This window comes from Ambystoma mexicanum, chromosome 2p (genome assembly GCF_040938575.1).
Source record: "Ambystoma mexicanum isolate Mex_15411 chromosome 2p, UKY_AmexF1_1, whole genome shotgun sequence".
Lineage (NCBI taxonomy): Eukaryota > Metazoa > Chordata > Amphibia > Caudata > Ambystomatidae > Ambystoma > Ambystoma mexicanum.
The window spans coordinates 812,086,774-812,107,495 of record NC_090923.1 but is presented as its reverse complement, the minus strand read 5'-3'; the positions used below and the strand labels follow the sequence as shown (position 1 = coordinate 812,107,495).

At 48.8% G+C, this 20,722-nt stretch overlaps 1 long non-coding RNA gene and 1 pseudogene across 1 annotated transcript; both read left to right on the top strand.

Moving 5' to 3' along the window:
- The first annotated feature begins 2,691 nt into the window (after positions 1–2,691).
- Positions 2,692–6,986, top strand: LOC138566818 (uncharacterized). Its single transcript, XR_011302027.1, has 2 exons — positions 2,692–2,792; positions 4,764–6,986. It is a non-coding gene; the product is annotated as an uncharacterized lncRNA (long non-coding RNA).
- An 11,607-nt stretch (positions 6,987–18,593) lies between these two features.
- On the top strand, positions 18,594–18,736 carry LOC138568149 (small nucleolar RNA SNORA49; annotated as a pseudogene).
- The last annotated feature ends 1,986 nt before the right edge of the window (positions 18,737–20,722 follow it).

Sequence of the window (20,722 nt, the reverse complement as noted above, 5' to 3'; positions counted from 1 at the left end):
TTCACCCAACCAAATCGATGACGTTTCATTATGTTTTTTCATGTTACCTAATCCATAGTTGTCCTATCACTGTCTGTGTCATATAATTATTTGATTTATGGATGTAAATACGCAAGCCCTGATTTGAAAAAGACGGAGGTACCGTCGAAACACCTATCATCACATAGGATGATTGTTAACAATAATACAACACCATTGATCACCGAAAATTGAGTTCTTGTGTCTTCTTTTTCGGTTTCTTGGCGCATTAATACAATTAAGAGTAACCATAAACACACTGCTGGGAAATGTAGTTGAATGCTGTCACACTATCTTTTAACATGAAGTGCACATCTTTTCCTGCCCCAGGCCCAATGCATGACAGTCAGGAACTACTACAACCAATCCCAAGAAGAGGTGTGTTTTTAAAATATGATGTGAAGATAATAATGAAAATAAGTCATGCCCCTTTTAAAAAAACAACTTAGACCCCAACATCACTACAAACTACAGGCCAATCACAACCGTCCCCTTCCTTCTGAAAATTCTGGACAGAGTTGCATATCTGCAAATCCAGAAACACCTAGAGGACAATAACTTACTTGGTCTCCGGCAATCCGGATTCCTGCCCAGACATGGCACTGAGACAGCCCTTCTGGATCTGAAAAATACAGATGAATGAGGTAAAAGACAAAGGCAACCTGGCTATGCTCCTATTGCTAGATCTTTCAGCCGCATTTTATCTGGTAGATCACTAGATCCTCACTGAACACCTAACCGCAGCAGCGGCCTTCTCTATCAACGCATCCAATTGGATTAAGTCCTTCTTATCCAACCGCATAACTAAAGTCTTCTCACCCACCGCCTCAGCAGAGACCCCATTCCAATCCACTGTGGGGTCCCCCAAGGCTCATGCGTCTCCCCAACGCTATAAAACATATTCGCGAAGCTCCTCTTCGACCGCCTTGACAACATGGGTGTCATCTACACGAACTACGCTGATGACACCCAGTTTCTCATCACGCTATCCGGCTGCTATGAAGCAGACTCTAAACTAATTAACGACATCTACTTGAAAATACAGGCATGGATGGTAGACCACAGCCTCTGCCTCAGTGATGAAAAAAAGCAAGCTCCTGATTGTCGGCACGCAGGCTCGCCTTAACAAGCTTGACAAGCAGTATATGTCCTTCAACATTGACGGGAACCAGATCAAAGTTGCAAAGGAGATAAAAACACTAGGAGTCTATCTCGACTCCACCTTGTCCTTAAAGAAACATGTGAGGTCCATTGCATCATCAACAGCCTACACCAACAGGCAAATCAATGCTTGCAAATCTTACCTGTCCCCCACGAGTTGCATGATGCTAGCTAGAGCTTTGGCGCTCTCCAACTCCTTAAGATCACCACTAAACATTCCTAGATCCAGCCATATCTCTAATCTTAGGCAAAAATCGCTCCCAATGTGTGATAGAATATCACTCTGTGCGCTGGCAATCGCCTACAAATGTCTGTCTAACTCTGCCCCTAAATATTTATCAGACACATTCTCCAAATACCAACCAGCCCAACCCACCAGATCCACCCAAACACACTTCCTTCTAGTTCCCAGGTTCAACCTAAAAACGGCAGGTGGAGCCAGCTTCCCTGTCCAAGCTGCTAAATCCTGGGACTCCCTACCCGCCTCCATTAGAATTTAACACTCCTTCAGTGTGTTCAAAACCAGAGTAAAATCCTGACTCACTGACAAGTCTAATATTTAAGGCCCTGGCTACCTTTGGACCTGTATCCTCTCTTCACTGGTCGATTCGTTATGCCCTTATCTGTACTTATTGACTCCCAGACCTACTTGTAACCTTGGTCGACCTTCATGTTGAATTCCTATGTATGTCTATGTATGTATTTATTTATGCCTGTAACATGTTAAGCTTTCCAGCGTCCAGCTACCTCCGGGTTTGGTGCGCGATTCAAATAATAAACAAATACAAATACAAAAGTCTGGCCAATGAGAATGGAAGAATTGGGAAAAGATGGGATTTCTTTGAAGCGGTCTTGCCCCATCATTTTTGGTGGGTGGAGAGTAATAAGATGTATCTGGGTGTGTTTTTGGTGCAAAAAAGTACATAAACTGCCAACTGATGTTGTATTGTTGAGACTTGGGTTAGTTTGGTACTGCAACACCATCTTACAGCTCCCCGGAGCTTTTGTACAATAAACCTGCTTTATGTACAACAGTGTACTCCCTTCTTAAGTGGTGGGCCTGTTTTTGGTTAAGGTGATAAAAGGTCCACCCCCACAATATCTCCTATGGTCCACAATGACCTTGCCAGAGGGACCCTGTCGTGCTGTCTGCTGCTTTGCTCCCACTGGACCGGTCTGGCCCATAACTCAAATGTGACATCCAAGGGAGGAGTTTAAGTGATTGACCGGTGCTCCACGCTGAATTTCCAAATGTGGATGTCTCGAAGGAAATTGTAAATGTTGCTGGGATATCTGCCACCACATTTCCACACCCTGTGTCAAATGAATTGTCTGTTTTTATTGGTCCCATTACTGAACATCATGCCTTTCTATTAAACCCTTTCTCACCTGCAAATCTGTTAAGTATTTATCTGCTATGTAAGATGCATTGTACCATTTATTGTTCTCCTGATGGTATTTTTCTAGAGGTTCTACAATCTAGGCAAGCTGAATGTTTGTTTATTCTCCAACAGACCACTCACCCACAGCCTCCTACAGAGCCTCCTGCACAAGCTACACTGGTATAGCACCTTATTGACTCAGTGCCAGTGGCCCTCTGGGCGGCCAATGAGGTAGGACACATTCTCTCTGCTAAAGTTGTTCGGATCACTCACAATCCAAAGGTGCCTCTCCCACTTGTTCACCAGTACAGTATTTCACCCCAAGCAGAGGAAGATATCAACCCTGTCATCTCTTCCCTCATTGATCAGAGCATCCTCTACTACACCACTAGCCCTGGCAATACTGCGGAGCTCCCCATTGAGAAAAAGGGCACATCATGTAAATTCTGTTTTGCTCACGATTTACAAGTACTTAATAAGGCAATAATACCTTCACATACGGTGGTCCCGGACCCCTTGACCATTATCACCTGTATCCCACCTCACGCCCAATTCTTCACTTGCATTGATCTTGCCTCTGCCTTTTTCTCTGTCCCTATCCACCAGGACTCTCTGTATCTCTTTGCATTCACTTGCAAGGGACGTCAGCTCACCCATAGTTACCTTCCAATGGGCTTTAAGGACTTCCCATCTCTCTTCTCCCAGATTCTGCAGGAAGACCTCCAGGATGCCATCTTCCCGGGGGGCTCTATGATTCAATACATGGATGACCTACTGTTAGCATCTCCTTCCTTTCAGGTCTCCCTCACTGACTCTGAAGTGCTCCTCACTGCCCTGGTAGCAAAAGGTCCCAAAGTAAACAAAGCAAAATTACAGATCTGCCTATCTACAGTCTGCTACCTAAAACACAACATTTCCCACGCTGCTAGGCATCTTGCTACCTCTCGAGTGTCCTGCATCATACAATATCCCATTCCGCCACTAAAAGGCAGCTGCGCTCCTTTTTAGTAATGAGACGTTTTTGTCACCTGTGGCTCCTGATTATGCCTGCATGATTGCACCTAGGCAAAAGATGCTACATGACTCAGAGCCTGACAAACTTGCATGGTCTCCTGATGCTGCCACAGCCTTCGCCAAGATCAATCTCTGTTGCTCCCGCCCTCGTCCTTCCTGACTACTCTAAATCATTCACCCTGTTCTGTGATGAGAAAGAGAGGTATGCCTTAGGCGTACTCGCACGGGGATCTACAACACCCTGTAGCCTATTTTAGTTCATAATTAGACCTTGTAGCCTCTGCATTCCTCAAATGTCTCAGAGTAGTAGCTGCCCCTGCCCTGCTCCTATAAAAACAGACATCACCCTAGCACACCACTTAAACATAGCAGTACCACACTCTGTATTAGCACTCCTCCTCATGGGTAAAACCAAACACCTATCTGCTGCATGTAAAATATGAAAAACTGCTCCTCTCTCCCACCAACATCACTCTTATCAGATGCGCCTCACTCAATACTGCCTCCCTCCTGCCTACACCCAATTACGGGCACCGGCACGACTGCCTTGCGGCGGTTGACATTCTATCATCACCAAGAACAGACCTCAAGGATATGCCCCTCCCCAATGCAGACCTCATTCTCTTTGTTGACGGGTCTTAGAGATTCAACAGGTAGTATACAGGCATGTTGTATCATTTTCACCTCCTTTGAAGTAGTAGAAGCTTTTCAGCTCCCATCAGCACAAGTTGCTGAACTCATTGCCTTAACACAGGTTTTCACGATCGCCACACAACACACAGCCACTATATACACTGATTCATGTTACTCTTTTGGTATATCACATGACTAGGGAACCCACTGGAAACAGAGAGGTTGCCTAACTGCACAATGTACTCCCATTCTGCTATTGCGATTCTGCTACCTACCGAGTTGGCCATTGTGAAGTGCAAGGCCCACACTCTACTTTCTGACAGCACCCTTCATGGCCCTCAGGTTTATGTGCTGTGGTTTCTCCTATAATTTGAGGAACCCCTGGCATCTCTTTCTGCCCTGGCCTTCAAGTTTCCATAATCTGACAGTGGCTTCTCCTCCAACGAGATACATATGATAATGCAAGTTACTGCACCACTCTCCCATGAACACTGTCTTAAAACTGAATGATGATCTGGTTGTATCATATTGCAAAATACTAATGCTCGTTGTCAGTTGTCACTTCCAGCAAATCTCAGAGGCTCTGCCTCGACTGCCTGAAGCGCTGTGCCACAGCCTCCTGCCAGGGGGTTTAGTGGTCTTAAAAGGCATCAGCGAAAATCATCCCCGCATTCTCGATCCTGCTGACAACCCGCACGCAGTCCACTCCAGCCAGTGTGTGAAAACAGCACCTCCACTTGACGACGGAAAACGGCAAAAGGTCCAGAACAAAGACAACCCATCGTCTGCCGTCACCAAAGATGCAGCAAAGCTGAAATCTGCAGAGCTACAGGAGAAAGAGACCCCTCTTCAGCTGCCCACTGGGGTCTCAGAAGCTAAAACCCTTGTATCTCCGCAGCCAGCACTCATAAACAAAATTCTGCTACCTGTCCCAAGGTACAACTTGCGGCGTGCAGCCTCCATCTCACCTCAACCATCGCTCTCAAGGGTTTGCTACCCTTGTCCCCTGCGGGTGGCCCATCACTCTCAAAGGTTTTTGTCACCAAGCAGCCACACTAACGCTGCACACATTTGGAGTGGAGGTGCATAAGTCTTCCAGCCAAAAAAGAGCTTTGGAGGCCAACTGAGTGTGCCTAGTGCTGCAGCTGATTTCTTCCAGCTCTACACATCAACCATTGTCTACCTGGCAGGGATCCTGAACTTTTGCATCATCGTCTCCCTTGTCTATTGGGTCCTGTAACGACTGACACTCTTTAGAACTTTTGGGCATAGGGCCCCAATAACCGCATGGTTGGACTGCTAAAGCCAGGACTAATGCTGCTATTGCATTAGTAAATGTGAAGTATTTGAACCATGTTGTTCATTACCATGGTATTTTCTCTGCCTCACCCTACATCCACCATCCTGTACCCAGATACCAACACCTTCCTCAACTTCTCTTGGGCCTATGCTGACCTAATGAATGCCTCTGATGTACGCCAATGGGGGGGGGGGTTCCCTTCATCCCAGTCATGTTCAGTCTTGCTGAATGGTGTTATGACCTCCTGGTCAATGGCTTTTCTTGTCCCAATATGACCCACCCTTTTCCCCAAGGATTCCTCTACCCCAGCTACTCCAATACATTACCTCCCAAGATACTGAACGCATTTGTTCCACAAGCTCTGATCACTTTCACTGCTTTCAAACACTTCTGGTTCACTGGACTCTTCCATTCTACATAGTATTTTAATGATTGTGGTTATAATTGCCACCTTTGCAATGATAGTGTTTCTTATTCGTTGCTTTTTGTTATGCTGTGCTAAACAGGTGTGTCACTTGCACGCCGAGACCAGGCTGCTGCCACTAGGAATAGCGACACCTCTACTTAAGGAGGATGCCTCAACAGAGACATCTGATGACCAGGAAATGATGGATGTGTTAGGACAATATGTCCGACACCGATTTGTATGAATTTTCAATTAGGACGTTAGAAGCGAACGATCTATGTCCCTGAAGCAGCATCTTTTCTGGGACAATCCCTTTGTCTATCCACCCTGTCCATATGTCACCTGTGTACATGGGCATCTTTGATGCTATACCCCAATCCTGCCCCCTGTGGTCTACACCCTGTCTCAGGGACGACCAAACGGGTGGTTTGATGTGGCAGGATTGTTATGCTATGTTATGCAATGCTATGTTATGAAATGGTCTACTACATTAAGCTCTCTCATATAGTTAGGTCTCAGACCGTCCATGTCGCCTCCCTCTGCATGCAGCACTCCGGACAGGCCCAAACCCCTCCTAGGACAGAGGACACGTCAGACCTTCTCTTCCGCGTATTCTCTATGTATAGCATTAGCCCCATATATGGGAGATAACAGTAGGGTTACTGCAAATAACTCTTATCCATAATACAACACAATGTCCCCGCAAGGCTGCGTCACAATGTCTCAAGTGTGATGTCAGCAGTTCTTGCCAAGTGTCTGCAATATCGTGCCAAGTAACAACTCCCCATTGTGAAAGTGCTGTAATATATCAGTAATTGCTTACGATATGCTATATAGACTGCACTCTCGGGGTGGTCCCTAGAGAGCTCTGTGTGTGGACTGCCGGGTCATGTGTCCTGTATTTTCCTGCTTCTCCGCTGATAATGTCTCTGTATCATGTATTTGCTATCTAATACATGAAGCTTGGTTTACCATCAATCTGTGTCTCATTCCCTTATTTGCGGCAAACTGAGGTTGATCCCGAGGGGCCCAATCTTGGCCACCACAGTATTAAACCTGTTTCTAAGTTTTATTTATTTGATTTTTATTTATTTTAGTGTGCATTTGTAAGGCGCTTATACAAGTAAATTGTGTTTCAAAGTGCCCACAGGGCAACATGGAGGGAACAAGGGAATGAAAATCAATTAAACATGGAAGATAGAGGCAGACCTACTAGGCCTTGTTAGCATTCAGAATGTGCAAGTGCAAAGAGAGGGAATGGGGGTAAGTGCTAGGTGTACCAGCAAGAAAGTGCTAGGGAGTGAGCAGCTTTAAGTGCCTAGGTGGGTGGCCAGCTGCCAATAAATAAGTAAGTGCAAGCCTGCAGTGGCATAGGCCAGTGGCTGCAAGGCAGGTGCTGGGAGCGGGCGGAGGCTAAAGGCGATTGGGTGTGCGAGGCCAAGGCTCAAAAGAACACATAAGGGCCATGGTAACCAATCTTGTCAACTGTGGGATTGGCAGAGCAGAGAGAAAGGGAAAGAGGAGGTGAAAAGGAAAGTCTTCAGGAGCTTCCAGAATTTGAGGAGATCCGGCTCAAGAGGAAGGGGAGGCTGTTCCATAGGAGGGAGCCTGGTGAGGAAAGGGATTGCCCACCAGCTCTCTGTTTATTAAGCAAATTGCTTAACACACAGAGAGTTAGTGCCGGAGGAACGTGAAGATCTGGAGGGAGAGTATTTAGTGAGAGCAAGTTGTAGATAGTGTGGTCCTTGGCCCCAGGCAGCCTTGTGGATGATGCAGAGGGATTTCAATTTGATCCTTGCAGGAACCGGCAGCCAGTGGAGAGTTTTAGGGATGGACAGATGTGGTCCCTGGGCTTGAGGCCAAGAGTAAGTCTTACAGCCCCATTCTGGATTAGTTGGAGGGGTCGTAGAGAAGAGGGTAGATTAAGGAGAAGGCTATTGCAGTAGTCTAGCCTATAGAGAACCAGAGCTCCAGAGACATTGAGCTTCTGGAGGAAAGTGAGGAAAGGGAAAATTCCTTTGAGGAGGTAGAGTTCAAAGTGGGACTTCTTGGCAAGGTCCTGTAAGGAAGGCATGGTATCAAAGTAAGACAGACACGTGATCACATTCAAAGGGTGATTATTAAACTGTAAAAATGGGTGAGATAAACGCCTGATCTAAATCTAAGATAGGAGTAAGCTATGACCATCAACTAATAATAATACAGTCCTAGTGGAGTCTAGTCCAACAAAACTGGCCTATAGTAAGAAAACCCTATTGCAAGTCCATAGCCCTAAATACACAATAGTGTGGGATAATGTTCACAAAGAAAGAAAGAAGTGTTCTTAAAAGGATAAGTCAGGATGTTATAGCCGGGGTCTCCCTTCCCCCACGTTTGAAGCACAGGACACAGCGGGACTCTTGAGCACAGCACACTTCTGGGCTTCCCCGGCCCGAGTTTACAGTTCCTTTTCCAATATCGGGGCCTTCTGTGCCCAAGTCTTTTATGCAAAGTCTCTTGCTCCAGAGAGCCTGATGTATCACAAACAACAAACAAAAGTACCTTCTATTTCTTCACGTCGGGCAATTACTCCTCACCCGAGTATCCCCCTTAGCCGAGCTCCGACCACTTTCACAACGTCAGCCTCCCTCAATTGGGCTCAGACAAACCACACACTGTGGACATCCCTTAGTCAGGTTCATGTTTGTGATCACAATGCAGTTCACTTAGTTCACCACCTTGTCAAAGACTTTCGACTGTACATTGGGTTTTGACTCGACCGTTGTATGACCACTTTGACATCTCTCGCTGGCCTCTCCTCGGGCCTCTTGGTTCTTGTAGTTTTCTCTGTTCAACATATCTTCGTTGTTCAGGAGCGAGACATTTGTTAGTCTTTCAAATGAGTACCCTCACGGCTCTGGACCACTCTAAACCTAATGCCTCGGTAAAAATCCCAGTAATGTAGAAACGGTGACACACATCTTCACTGAAATTTCAGGTACATAATTATGAGACAATTTTGGGTGAAGACTTCTGGGTCCACTGTTTGAATACAAATTCTACATCATTGCATATTGCCTTGTACCAAATCTGGTTAAATATTAAGAACTATTTCGAGTTGAAGCACCATGGCATCTGAAACAAAAGGGAACATTTGCTGAAACTCATTTTGATGAAATTGGTATTATTTAGAATAATTTTAGATTTAGATTTTACGATATATTATTGGTTGTCTGATTATCCTAATATATGGAGTAAGAAGGAAGACAAATCTTAATTGAAATTTTATTTATCCAAATGTATTTTATTTCATTTTATTCTTCGTTGTTGAAATTTTGTATAATTTCTAGTTTCTAATTTGAATTTGCAAGTAACGTGATTTGGATTGATATTTATAGTAGGTATGAATTTCTTATGTGTATTTAGGTTTATGTCTAATGCGGTTTAGATTTTGGTATGAACTCGTTGTCTTTTCTCCCACTGGAGTCGAGGACGGTACCACGGCGGCAAGCTCTTTTCCCTGCCCTGGCTATCAGTGCGTGAGGGACCTGTGTACCGTCGTCATCTGCCACTGTTACGCTCACCTGGTCTCTGCGGAGGTGTTGGAGCACGGTCACAGCCCCCCCATGGGTGAAACCTCTCTCATCTGGCTTTTCCCTCTGCGCCTATGGTGTATGGTTGCAGCGGGACAGCGTGATTCCTGCGTGAATATTAGAGGGTTGTAAATATGCAGTTTACGGCTCTGACCCCCCTCTTCAGATCTCTTCTCCCAAGACGTGCTTTCCCAGGGAATGCGTTAACTCTGGAGGGCTCACCTGTTCAATGATAATGGCAAGCTCTCAGTCCTGCTGCTTCTGGCAGGCGCTTGTCTAATGGACCGAGTTCCTTCACTGGTCCCTTTTCGTGGTGGTCTAGGCTGGCTGTGGCTAGTCGACTTCTCTTGCTGGTGTTTCCCTTGTTTTCACTCGCCTGCTAGTCTTTCGACTTTCGTAATTGTATTTGTAAAGTTTGCTCTTGATCTAGTGTCCGTTTAGTGTATAATGTCTTTCTCTGTTCTTTCCCCATGCAGGTGATGCTGTGGTTCCGGCGGTCGCTGCAGAGGTTGAAGCGGCACCGGAGATAGGTGAGTAGTCACGACGGTCTGGTAACTGGTAAGTAACCTCTAGGGGTGCGCGTGGGTTTTAATAGCAGCGCGACCCAAGATTACGTGTCGGTAGTTATTCTAACCTTGTCTTGTCTTCTTTTTAGGAATTCGGCTTCGTTGGAATGAGGACCGCAGGTGCTGCGGTGTCGCGATCAAGCTCTGCGTGTTGTCAGGAAGATGGACAGCTGCCGTGTAGATGAGCGCCGGAGTGCAGGTAAGCAAGCGGTTGCAGCACAGGATTCAGTGAGGTAAGTCTGCTGCTGGTCCTGACGGCGGTGAGCGTCTCGTTGCACGGAGGTGCAACGTAACGCGAAGCACCAGCCTGAAGGATGGGGCTGCTTATATAGCTGAGTCTCAGAAGCCACGCCCACTAGCTTCAGCCTGTCTGCCACACCCTGCCACTGCAAGTCAGCACATTAAGACCCAGCCAAGGGAGCCACGCCCAGTGAATTGCACGTTTTGGAATAAAGGCTTTCAGCACCACCTGGAAAGTTCTTGTGAAATAAAAGCACCCCTGCACTGAAATAAAGTGTTCCTGCTCACTTCTTTATATGAGACTAGCGCCAAAGGCACCCGGACTGAGTGCAGTCAGGGCCCCTGTGTTTGAGTCCCAAAGGGACATGAGTGGGACAAGTGACCCATTGCCCCCATCACTAGATGGTGTGTTTTGTGTGTGCTAGGGCCTGTGGCCATGACAGCCACACCAATCGCCAGCTGCAATTCCCACTATTACTGTTCCTCTATCAAAGGCTTTGCAAGTCTGGTTTGAAGTGGACATGGGCAATTCCCTCCTTGTCGTCCTTTTGGTTTCCTCAGCCTTTCTCCTTCGTATGAACTGCTGTCCCGGAATAGCAGCTTCCTCGTGCTTTCGGCCTTGCTCAATCTGTGCTCTCTGCCTTTTATCCATGTCGGGAAGGAAAAGGGCCATCAGGCGTGCCTAGTTATCGGCAATTGCCTGACTCTGCCTGACCCTTGTGTTGGGATATGTCGGGTATAAACGGCTTTGGTGTTAGTATGTTAACTTTCGCAATGTGAGAATCTGTTTGTGTAGGAAAGAGGGGTAGAGCTTTTAAATATCCTACGGGGTAGAATGGGGAAAAGGTGTTGTAAGGAAGGGGGTAACGCGTCTCACCCGTCGGTGGCCCACTTCCACTTTCCAAAGACCTGCTATCCAGGTGATCCTCCCGCACTGGTCTATCCCCAGGAACTGGATCCAATAGTGATGGCCGTGTCCTGGCCACCTGGATGACAGATCCCCTGTGAACTAGCGGGTGAGACACCTTCAGTTTTCTCACAGTCCTGAATGTGAGGGAGTGAGGAAGGAAAGGGAGGAGACGAAGATGACTACAAGGTTTCTGGCTTCGGAAGGGGCAGAGCGCAAAGGGGATGGCCACAGTTGAGGGGAAGAAAGAGGGAGCAGGAGTCCCAATAGGGAGGATCTCAGTTTTGCTGACATTGAGGCAGAGATCATTGGAAGTGCACCAGGACCGTATGGGATATAGGCAGTCAGGAATGATGGAAGAATTAAGGAGAGGGTCAGATGGAAGTTTGAAGAAGAGTTGTGTGTCATCTGCCTAACACGGCAAGTTAGGGGAGAAAGTGGAAATGAGGTGTGCCAAAGGAGTAAGATAGGTGTTAAAGAGCCAGGGAGTGAGGGGGGGACACTACAGGTGGAGATAGGTTATTCTGTGATCTTTCTCCTCCCCAAACTCTATCTATTGTAATGGCGTGGAAGGAGAAAACCGACACACAGGTGGCATAGTTTTGGGAAAAAACTTTTATTCTTTAAAGAAAGTAAAGAGAAAACTGTCTTTCCCTAACTCTGAGGGGTTTCCCTACCTCAAATAAATACTAATGAGTCTGTCAGTATGTCAGTCTAAAGAAAGAGTCCACCGTCCTGTGTCAAACCTTTTTCCAAACCTTACACTTGAAAACAAACTAAAGTGGTTTGCTGTCATCTAGGTTCAGAAGAATGACTCCCTTCCTCTGGACATGTATGGTTCGATATGGTTGGCAATTTCACAGAGTAGGGGGAATGTCTCCCTCCGCCTGGCCTTTCTCTGGCTTATTTTCACAGTTGCACAAAGTGAGGGGAGTTTCCCCTGGCCCTTTCCAAGGCTTCCTTTGGCAGATTAACACAATTGGGGGAATGTCTCCCTTACTTTGGCCTTTCCCATGCTTCTCTTGGCAGTCTAATACAGTTGGGAAAATGTCTCCCTTCCTCTCTCAGGCCCTGGGCCATTCGCAGCGAAAGGGGGGTGGGGGTGGCTGCTTCCCCTGGCCTTTCCCAGTGTTCTTTATTCACAATGCCAGGAGGGGAATGGTTGCTTCTCCTGGCTTTTCTCATAGGCACAGTCCACCTGCGTCACAACCTTGTCAGGTACTGCGACTATGAAGATCAATGATGATGATGATGCTTAACTCTTTATGGGTGCGGGTCCCAGACTCACACTTATTGCTTTATCCTAATAGCCTTGGTTCACTTCCCTGTCAAGGGATATCGCTGCTTTTCCAAAATGCAAATCATTGTTTTATCTAAGGGTCCCAGACCCTATGTTCTTGACTTCTTTCCATTCTATGATCTCCCGACCACTTTCCAGTGGTCTCCCGGCACCTCCCAGGCCAACCGCATACCTCTCTTAATTTATTTTCAAATTTGTTTATTGTCATTTAGTATAGTCAACAATACAGCATTTAGTATACAGTCATAAGTGGCAGCAATAGTCTGCCTATAAAGCAGGAGTTGGCCTGCAACCAATAAATGTGCAGTATGCCAGTATATAGGGAAAACAAAAGGAAGGAGAAAGAAAAAGGGGGAAAGGGGAAGCAACAAACATAACCAAACGAAATATTGAACTCTCGGGGCGTAGTAACTATGTTCTCATTCAGGGTGCTTTGGGCAAATTAATTTTATGGGGGGTGTGTGCGGGGGGGGGGCGGGGAGAGCACATACTGTCAGGCAGCCAGAGGAAATGCGTGGGCAGGGCCTCAGGAGGGTGGTGGGGGCATAGATAAAACACACTATTAGAGTAGAAAGCGGGGTGGCATCAGGTAGGGGAAATCATGGGGGTTTGCCATCAGATGGGTGAAAGATAGCGAGATAAGCAACTTCCATGCTTCATAGGTCTCCCTCTGGGATTCATCCAAACCCTGTCATGAACCAGCCCATGCCCGTTTCAGCGTTCAAGTTTCAAGTTCTGTGTACCATTGTTTGTAATGTGGACCCCTTGCTTGTTTCCAGGATATTGAAATGCGACGCTTAGCAAGGCTACAGGCCAGGTTCATAAACCTGGTAATATGCCTAGTCTCCTTCTTCCTGGGGTATACCCCAAGTAATCACTTCAGCAGGCTCCAGTTGTATCTAACAATGCCAGCTGACCTGCAGGCGTGTTCTATTCGAGTCCAGAAAGACTGTACCTTGGGTCAGCTCCAGAACATTGTGGATTAGGTTAGTGTCATCGAGGTCGCACCATGGAGAAGAGGAGTAACTATCCTTATTAAACTTAGCCACTCTGCTAAGAGTAATGATATGATATGATTGGTTATTTATAACACACTTAATACCCAGAGGTTTCTAAGTGCGAACCTGGGGATCGAACCTTGTTGCTCCGTGTCGTCTTGCTTCCAAGGCGAGCACGTTGCCCCTGAGCTATCCTCCTGAGACATCCAGTGAAGCACGTTCAACTGTAGCAGCCTAAGCCGTGCGTCTCGGGATACCTTTTTAGGGAAGATAAGTACAAGTTCCCACTCATGGTCCGTGATCGTGGCACCTATATCAGATGCCCATGTTCACTTCAGGTTTAGATTTTGAGCTTTTTTTCTCCAATATTTTTATTGATTTTCAGTGGGTGTAAACATACAATGCCATCAACATATGGCAGTGAAGAAGGAACTGTGCCCCTTGCCACATTCCCCCCGTCTCCCTCCACCAATCTTGTCCAGTGTCTCTGGTTGGAGTTTACCCTATTTCCAGGATTCAGAGGGTTTGCGGACAGCTCTTTCTGTAGTCTTCGTTCAAAAAGGCCATCACCTCTTTTCAGTCTTTGGCAAATTGTGCTTGCACCCCTTGTAGTGAGTAGGTCATCCATTCCAGTGCAGAAAATGCCAGACCTTCAAGAACCAATCATGCTGTGTTGGGGGGTGGGGGGGGCTTTGACTTTCCATTTCTGAGCTATGACCAAGAGTGCCGAAACTGCGAGGTTCACATAGGCCTTCCTGGTGGGTTTTGTCCATGTATTCCATCCTAGCATGGTCAGGCACAGTATCCCCTCCCTCGGCCCTCTGTGGGAGCCTGTACCAAAAATCGTGTGCAGGTGGTGGTCAATTTGTTTCCTGTAGGTTTCCAGTTTTCGTCAGCCCCTCCATATGTGGAGCCAGTCTCCCACTTCGCCACAATCCCGCCAGCACATCCCTGTCGTACTGGGATATATCTGTTTCAGCCTTGAGGGGGTATAGTGCTACTGCATCATCAACTTGTACCAGAATTCCCTGATCTGTATTGCTTGGGTATGTTTTGGGATGTCTCGCCAGAGCCCTTCTCAGTCTTCCACCGTCATGGGTTCCCCAAGTGTCGCCTCCCATACCCTCATATATTTGGTGGTTATGATTTGCTCCTTGTCGAAGCCTATTTTGTAGATGTTAGAAAATAATAGTTTATCGCTGGTGTTGGTTGTAAGGAATTTTTTGAATAGTATAAGGGGCCTAGTGGCCATTGCCCTCATCTAAGAGTCCATTAACCAGTGACGCAGTTCGAGGTATTGAAGTCTATCGGTTCCCGCCAGACCCAGTTCCCTCTTGCATTGGGGAATGATTTTATACCTTGTCCCTGGAACATATCCCCAATCTTGGAACATCCTGCTTTCTTCCTCTTCTTCAATACCCCAGGTGGAATGCCAGGGGTGAATTGGGAGTTGCCAAAGATCAGGGGGAGGGGAAGGTGGTGAAGTGCTTGTTTCGAGCTAACCAAGCCCATTGTTGCTCCACTAAGATTGTGATATTCGATATGTGCATATTGGGCGGGCGGTTATCTTTATGTAGCCAGAGGACTTCCCCAGTGGGGCGCCCACTACTGCTTGGTCCATCTGGTGCCATACCTTCCCAGAATCTGTGGAGAGCCAATCTTTAACTCTGATTTGAGCAGCCCTGTAGTATAAACGGAGGTCTGGCATGCCTAGCCATCCTCTTTTGGTCAGAGTGGCATCGATACCCTGGGGGGACCTCTGTTTCCATATATATGTGCCAATAACTTTGTATATAGCTAAGAAGAGTGATTCAGGCACTTCGATAGGGAGGGCTTGGAAGAGATATAATGGTCTGGGGAGGACCGTCATTTTGATGGCATTGATTCTGCCGAGCCAGGAGGTAGAGAGCGGGCCCCAGGTATTAAGTTGTTTACTGAGTTGCTCGATTTGCGGAGGGTAGTTGACCCCGTACAGACCCCCGAGGGAAGGGGTCAGGTGTATTCCCAGTACTTTGACACTGGTGTGTACCCATCTGAATTGGGATGATTGCTGTGCTTGTGTTAATTTATCCGCCCTCAGAGTCAGATTAAGGATCTGGCCAGATTTACCATCAGCCCTGCCACCTCCCCAAATCTCTCAATGGCTTTAATCACTGCTGGGAGGGATGTCTCTGGTTCTCCAAGGGTTAAGAGAATGTCATCGGCATAATCCGTTACCTTTTATTCTGCCCTGTCGAATGGTATGCCCTTGATGTCCCTATTCATGCGGATAGTGGCCAGGAATGGTTCTAGATAAACGGCAAATAAAAGGGGCGACAAAGGGCAGCCCTGTTTGTTGCCTCTGGATAGTTTTATCTTGGTCGCTAAATCCCCGTTTATTAGAATGCGAGCTGACAGGTTGCTGTAATTTGCTTTGACCATGGCCATGAATTTCGGTCCCATGCCCATTTTCCCCATTGTGTTAAACAGGAAGGACCACTCCACCCTGATATCTGGAGTTGAGTGTACTTTCTCCCCTTGGGGGGTGATAATCCCCTTGATTGTTTGGGCAGCTGTATTCTTCTAGAGCTGTCTTGCCATCAGTCTATCTTCCTTATTGGCATGGATATAATAATTATGTTTAAGTGCTAATAGTCACCATTCTGCCTTTTTTTTTTTTTGGAGTATATTCAGTTGCCTCCTGATATGTTGGTGCTCTTTTCGCAGCGCTCTCGTAGGGTTATGCATCATTCTCCCCATTATGTCCTGTAGGTCCTTTTCTAGTTGAGACTCCAAGGTGCGCGTCTGGTTTCGCCATCTTGCACGCAGGGCTATGAGTTCCCCTCTCAGGGTGGCCTTAAAGGCATCCCATATCGTTGGCTCCGCCACCCCGAGCCAAAGTATTCCCTAATTTTTGATTCAATGTCTGCTCGTAAAGGCCATGTCGGACAAGGCCTCTTTTGGGTATGTCCATCGCCACAGACCCTGCCTGGGGCGTTGTGTGTTGAATGTCGCTAGAATTGGTGCGTGATCCGAGAGGGTGATGGGGAGTGTATCTATGGATTGGGTTTTGCCTAGTAGAATTGAAGATCCCCAGATCTAATTGATGAAGTAGAAGGTTTGGTGAACATGGGAATAGTAAGTGAATCCCGGGTCTGTTCCCTTCAGCGCTACCCATAGGTCTAGGAGTGCAAGGTGTTCTATCTTCTTTTGTAGAGCGGGGGTTGCGGACGTTCTGTTACTGCTCCTGTCCCTTTGAGGGTCCCACGCCAGGTTAAAATCCCCAGTTAGCATAATCTCCCCCTGTGCAAACCCCTCTAGCTCTGCAAGTACTGTTTGGAGAAACCCGTCCTGCCTGGAGTTTGGGGCGTATATCGTGGCAAGAGTGATGATAGAGGTATATATTTCCATCGTGACAAATATGTATCTGCCTTCCCTATCTGCTTTAGTGGAGATGATTTGAGCCGCCAGCCCTGTGTTGATTCCGATTACTACTCCCCTGGCCTTGCATGCTGCGTTTGCTTGTATGATTGTTTGGAGCCGTCTTAGCTTCAGTCTGTGGGAGTCTGCTTTCTTGATATGGGTTTCCTGCAGTGCGATGATGTCTGGTGTGTGGTGCGAGAGGAGCCTTTCTAATTTTCTTCATTTTACCAGGGTATTTAAACCCCATATATTCAGCGAGAGAAGTTTAATCATCTATGTGGGTATATCCGTGTTCTTGCCTTGTCCCTGTCCCTGTCACGGAATTCCCACTTTCTCACCTGGGAGCGATCCTTGTAGGATTTCTTGGGCAGTGTCTTCTTACGCACGGACCTGGTCTTGTATAAGCCCGAGTGAGCCTCTTCTGGCTCCAGCGTGCGTTCAGAGCTCCAGGATTCAGACACTCCGGGATCCAGGAACCAAGAGGGTAAGCACACAAGTCCGGGAAACAAGGAGGAAGGAAGAGGGTAATGGGAATGGAATTAGGAGGTCCAGGAACAAGGACAACAATGTAACGAACTACGGAGCACACGTATAGTCGGTGCTTGCAGTAGCATTGAGACGCGCGGGCGCGGCCTATTTGTAAATACGCTACGTCTGACGTAAGGACAAGGAAGATGTTGCACTTTAGACGGCCATGTTGGGAGTATCAAGGAGTGCAAGCCCCGTTGTGACAAGGACCATAAGGTCCAAAAGGGGCGTGTTGTGCGGATGATGACAGTCCCTCCCTCCCCCCGACTATGTCTAACAGCCCCTTCCGCTCACCACCACCCCACTCCACCCCCACCCTTCCTCTTACCCTGTGGCTGGTCCAGCCGCCTGTGCGCCCCCCCCCTCGCCGTCAGTGGGGGCTGGACCCACCCAATTTCCCAGGGCCTTTCTGCGAGGTATCCTAAAACCCCCCAAGTTGATTCCAAGAATTTCCAAGAGAGCGGCTCATGCGCACCCCATCCCCCAGTCCTTAGCAGAGGGGAGTTTGTGCTTTCGGGGCCCCGCAGCGGGGTCGATTGCGGTTCGCAGGCACTTGCAACCATTCCCATGGTCTGGGGTGGCGGGAGCGCCTTGATGGCCGTCTCTTTTCTACCGCGTCTTCCTCGTCCCCTGTTTAGCAGTTGCAGCCCCTCCTGTAGCATGGGGACCCTATGCTGTTTACTCTCCCACTGGAACAGTAGCCCAAAGGGGAATGTCCATCGATATCTGATTTGCTTGTCTTGCAGATATCTGAGAATGGGTCCCATTTCTTTCCTTTTGAGGAGAGTTGCATGGGTCAGATCCTGGAAGAGGTGGACCTCTGCCCCATTATATCGAATCGGTTCCGCCGATCGTGCTGCCCTGAGGATCACTTCCTTCTGTGTTATTCTGGCCAGTGCTACGACCACATCCCGCGGTCTTGCACCCGGTTCTTGTCTCCTGGGGCCTACTCTATGGACTGTGTCTATCGGGATATCTCCCACATGGTCTTTATCCAGGAGACTTTCGAAGCCTCGGTTGACCGTACTGTTCAGTTCTGGGTTCAGTACCGTTTCCGGCAAATTCCTTATTTGGATGTTTGATCTGCGGGACCTTGGGCCTCATTACAGCTTTGGCGGTAGCCATGCCACTATTGGCGGCATGGCTGCCTCCAAAACTGGGTCGGGTTCCCTGAATGGGGAATTACCGGGCCATTCTGAGTTTGGAGGGCCCGGTAATTCCTCCCTCAGGGAACCTGGGCCAGGACCTTCCCCATTCCCATTCGAGCCCACATAGGGCTCAATGGGAATCGGTGCAGGGAGCTAACAACGGGCTGATTACGACCGGCCCGTTGCTAGCTCCCTGGTCCCCTTGCGGGACCCGGTAACGATGCCTGGTTTTACCAGACGTCCTTACCGGGTCCCGCGAGGGGACCTCGTAATCAGGCGGAATGGATTTAACGGGTCCGCATCCATTAGCGGCACCCGGTAACCCATTCCGTCTGACTCGTAATGAGGCCCCTATTCTTAAGTTCCTCGCGTTGCAGCTTGATGTTATGGGTAACTCTCGCTAGCTCTTCCAGGGCTATATCCATATTCCGGGTGTCGTCCACCACCTCCTGCAGGGCCCTTTCTGTTGTATCTGTGCAGTCCCTCAGATCCGTAATGTCCCTCCTCAGTTCGGCGATGGACTGCTTCATTTCCCACATGAAGGTCGTGAATTGGGCGTGGAACATGTGGGTCTTTTTGTTTGAAAGCTCCAGGAAACAGGTCTCCATGTCCGCCTTGGTCGCCTCCTGCGATGGCGACCCTGAGTGCGGGCCCTCCATCTGTGGGTGTGGTAGGTCCTGTGTGGATGGGGGTGGATCCCCTTCTCCAGTGTCTCTGGACCAGCAGCGCTGTATTGAGCCTTCCCGGCGTGTGTTGGGAGGGGGTTTCTTGGGTCCTGCTGACTTTCCTCTGCTTCCTTACATTATGCAAATTCTAAGGCGCTTTTAGGGGTGCTTTCCCATGGGGCTGGCTCCATCTCATCCTCTGTCACCTAGGCTGTGATTAGAGTCCTAGTACCGCCTCACGGGACCAGGTCCGGCCATTTCTCCCTTTGCTACCCGGGCCCCGGCTATCTCCTGGTGGGTCAATCCAGGTTGCAACCAACCTTAAGGGGGATGCAGAGCGTGGGTCCGTGCCATGGGGTGTTGGGTTTGTGGTGGGGATGGGCCCTTAATCTGCTTCTGTGCGGCCATTGCCTGATTAAGCTCAAACGCAAATCCTTGCACTGGCGGTGGGGCCTCCTGCAGATTGTAGCGAGAGGCCACCGCCTGTGTCCAATGCTTAGGGCCTCCCCCACCTTGCCATGCCAGTACGAATGGGACTGTACCACTCCTGAGCGGTGGTTGGTTCCTGCTGCGGGAGGGGATTCCCCTTGATGCCTTGTTGGGGGTCGCGGTTGCCTTTAGGTGTTAGTGTGGTGTCCCCAAATGTCCAGCCAAGTCTACTCCAGGGGGAGGGAGCCTCCGCTCAGTTGACCTCTGGCAATGGTTGCTGCTGGGGGCAGAGTGCTCCCTTTTTGGCTGAAGTTTTCATAGCCGGTGGCAAGTGAAGGGTCTGCCCTGCCTCCCGGGGAGAGTATGGCTTCTGGTTCTTCCCGGCGAACTTAGGGTCTGGGCACAGTACTCAGAGGCTGGGAGCCTTGCAGCATTGTCCTCTTCCCCCCCCCACCGCGCCAAGCCGCAGGGCCTCCCAGCGTATTCCATGTCCGGGGGCAGGAGGAGGGTCCGCCCTGCTTCCCGGGAAGATTGTAGGCTTCTGGATCCTCCCGTCTATCTTCGGATCTGGCCGCATAGCTCTGGGGCCAGGAGCCATGCTGTGTCTTCCTCTCCCCCCCTCATCACCAAGCTTCAGGGCCTCCCGCCCAGGGGTTCTCGGGTAGTGTTTGCTGTGCACTTTGTTAGGGGTGGGGGAGGGCCCCCAGGCCCGGCTCTCCCTCCGGGTCGTTTCGCTCCCTGTGCGCGGTTAGGATGGGTGCGCACATACCATGGTTGGCTGCTTCTTGACTGCCTGCCCCGATGTGTACAGTCCCGTAATGACCACCAGGAGTGCGCTGCTTCCCCCGGATAGGCCAGCTACCTCCCTGCTGCTGTCTGCCGCCTCCCGCTGCGCCCCGCCTCAGTTCTCCCCTTCTTTTGAGACCTTCTGCTCCCTCAGGGGTTGTCTTGGCAGTACGGCCTCTGCTGGCGGGTCTGCATTACATGCCAAGTGGAGGGGGCAGCCTGGTCTCTGCTTCCTCTGTCCGCGTGGCTGCGGGGCCGCACCGCCCC